Below are 3,411 nucleotides of genomic sequence, written 5' to 3'. Positions count from 1 at the left end.
ACCGCTAACTGCCAATTATTCACTTAGTGGGATGCACGCATTAGTGTAGGAATACCTATTATTTGTGCTTGGTTAGGACAAATTCCATTTAAAAACATACCAAGTTAGACTTTATATAGGGATATGTCCATGAGTTTCTCTGTTTCACCTATTTCAGCGGAGCAGCTTCTTTTTTATACTACGAAACCGTACCTTTGGTGGCAAACAAGGGTACGGCCCATTTAATGGTAAATGGTTACTGTAGCCTATGGACGCCTGATACACCAGGGGTGTCACATGCGCGTTGTCGACCCTTAAAAAATATTAATATATACCCATCTTGAAACACTTCATTCTGTAGTCTCGTGAGAAAGCCTCGGCGGGAGGGAGCGCCTCTGAAACTGCACTGTCCGTGACCACTTAGGTTCTAGCGTGTAGGGATACTTCCTTTGTAAGTTGTATTTCGTTTGTAGAATCTAAGTACTATGGAATAGCAACACTCGACGCGTATCTGGGGTATTATATGATAAAGTAATATCCGTAGTGCTGTTTATGCATGTCGGTGACGGTTATCGCTTACTGTCAAGTGAGCTGTCAGCCTTGTTTGCCATTGCAATTATATAATAAAAATCAGCAAAGAGTAAACTCAGGAGATGTAGAAGCAGATATCTTAATCTTCAGTGGCAACGGGATTTAGATGTGCTGTCAGCTTGTTTATCATTTCTTTACATAAAGAAAAGGAAAACTAAAACAGAATAGATCAGAAAAAATTATATATTCAAACAAACTTACATTGAAGCACATCTTAATAGTCGTTACTTATTTTTTTAATTTACCGCTCATTCGGAAAACTGTCTCTTAATAAGCATGAACGAGCATGAAACATGCATCTCGCTCTTTAAATAATTAATATAATAAATAAGTACCTACGACTTATTTATTTATATATTATTTTTTATATAATGTATTAGTGATAGATTAGAAATATCTATTTTCAGTTCCTTTAACCAAAATGTCTAAAACGACACTACTTGAAGTTGAAAATAGGTACCTATTTTATTAATAAAACCTTCACAAAATTAATTAAGACTACGGTAAAAGCTTGTCAGATTGTCAAACGAAAATAATTAGATTTTGTTGAAGTTTTCAAATATGAAATATTCTGAAATATTTTAGCAACATTTCATTAGTCATTTAATGCTTATTAGAACCGCAAAATTACTCTTGTCCTTCATAAATAAATAAGTAGTTAGATGTTTAGAGTCTTTGATACGATTTAAAATAAACTACTTATATAATATAGCTATATATTTAATAGAATTATATTATATTTAATATTTACTTCATTCATTACTTTCTCTCGTTGATATTAGATTTCTTTTATTTTATTAAAATGATTAAAATAATTAAGAAGTAGTATATTTTATAAAACAATCAGAAATTATTTTAGTGTTGAATAGAAGCGGAGTTTATAGAAAAAATATTTCTTCTCCCTGTCTTATTTTAAGCAAACGAAGTTGAGTGATTCAGTTAGTCATTTATGTTTATGGGAATGTCCTCTGTCTTTCTATCATGCTGTCACTAGAAGTGCATATATTCATGTTATGTTTTCATTTATGTATATATGAAAGTTTGTTGCCTATTATTACTGTGCCTAACGCAATATTTCTACATATTGTTTATATTTTTCTATCCACTATTTTATATAGAAAAATAATATATGTCTAGAAACATAGTCAATTCATTATGAACAATTGAGATTCTGAAGATCAGGAGAGTTTCGTACTAATTGAATGAAAATACAGATATGAGGTTACAACAGCATATTCATCCAAGCGCATAAAAAATAATACACATATCTATAAAGTGTAACAAAAACATCTTAAAAACCTGTAGTAGAATAATGTATGAATTCGTACAGCGCCATCTAGTTGTACTGATATAAAACAATATTGACTCAAATACATTAAATTAGTAAAAAGAACAAAGTTTAAAAAAGTGTAATTACTATAACTTAAGGTCAAAGTCTACAGTAAACAGAAACAAATTAATATTTAGAAAACAAAAAATGCCGTCATCAGCAGTACTTCTAATTCATAAGTTAATTATTATAATTCTATAAAAATATAAATGTTTACGTCACAAACTCCGGTATCCGTGGCAAGATAGATCGTCCCACCTACGACCTCTAATATCCACCGCTTGGCTCTAAAAGGCTAAAATAATCGTACCGCTTTATTATCTCATCCATTTGACTGGCTCGTCACGTAACAGACGTTCTTCTAACGCCTGAAAAACTACGCGACTCAAAGCCAAAATCACTCTCGGAAGCGATTGGAATCCCTGAGCGACCGATCCGTTGGTAAATTGTCCGAGTTCAAATAAAACGCCTACTTTTCAATGCTGTTATACCATCTCTCGCTGGGTTGTGGAAATGCGACCCAATTGTGTGGCTAAATTGAGATATGTTTATTTGTTATTTTTGTTTTGGTAAAAACACACTTAATCATCTTTAGAACTTAGTTACATGTTTAATATATTTTTAATAATGGGCATAAAATTATTTCTTTATGAAGGATAGTCTTCGATGTGTATTTGATACTAAAAAAACAAACCTCTTAATGTGCAGGATATTGTTACATTTTTAAAGTTCCAAATTTAAAGTCAATACCGAAGAATAATGGGGTCGTGCTTTGTTTGTAATTTTAATTTCTCTGTATTTCAAAAACGTTGTAACCGCCATTGTCTCGGCTAAATTAAAGTAAACTAAAGCAATAATATATTTAAAATAAACAAAGTAATAAAATGTAAGTTATTGCAAGATGATAGGAGGACATCTTCTAATAAGAAGAATAAGAATATTTTTAAATGCAAGACTATAGGTTTCTTCAAAGTATCCAGAAATCTATTAAAATATGTACACTAAATTTAAAATATATATTTCAAGAATTGGTTAATAAATACATATGCCGATAAATTATATATATTAAGGTAAGAAAAGGGATACTTGAAAGTCAAAAAGATTTTCATAAAACAAAAAGGAACCTTTTTTTTTTCGAGCATAATATTAAATCACAATGCAAATGAAACCCTTAAAACACTGTTTGCACCCAGAACTGTGTATCTTGTGGCCGGTGTCACAACCACTAACACTCGTGATATATTGTTAGGACACTGGCAACCGCTAGTATTGGCCTCCGTCGCCATTTTCCGACATACTAAAACAGTATCAAAAGAGTTTTACTCAAGAGAAATGCAGGTCAGTTTAAATTGGCTATGAAGGGTGTGTGCCACTGAGCTACTCCATTACAAATATTTTATTAGTTTCTACTCAGTCCTTTTGTGGACTGAGAGTGTCCTTTTTGTGCTTACAAGGGTATATCCACAAAAAGGTGACAATGGCGACGCTTGGTATCATCCATATTTAATATT

The 3,411-nt window shown here is 31.6% G+C and overlaps 1 protein-coding gene across 1 annotated transcript in view; it reads left to right on the top strand.

Moving 5' to 3' along the window:
* Positions 1-3,411, top strand: part of LOC131850181 (slit homolog 3 protein) — a 103,802-nt gene that overhangs the window by 62,433 nt on the left and 37,958 nt on the right. The window lies entirely within an intron of this gene.

The sequence above is a fragment of the Achroia grisella genome, unplaced genomic scaffold (genome assembly GCF_030625045.1).
Source record: "Achroia grisella isolate CSIRO2021 unplaced genomic scaffold, CSIRO_AGI_Agris_v1 utg702, whole genome shotgun sequence".
In the NCBI taxonomy this organism is placed as follows: domain Eukaryota; kingdom Metazoa; phylum Arthropoda; class Insecta; order Lepidoptera; family Pyralidae; genus Achroia; species Achroia grisella.
The sequence above is the reverse complement of the archived record's forward strand: the minus strand, read 5'-3'. Positions and strand labels throughout refer to the sequence as shown.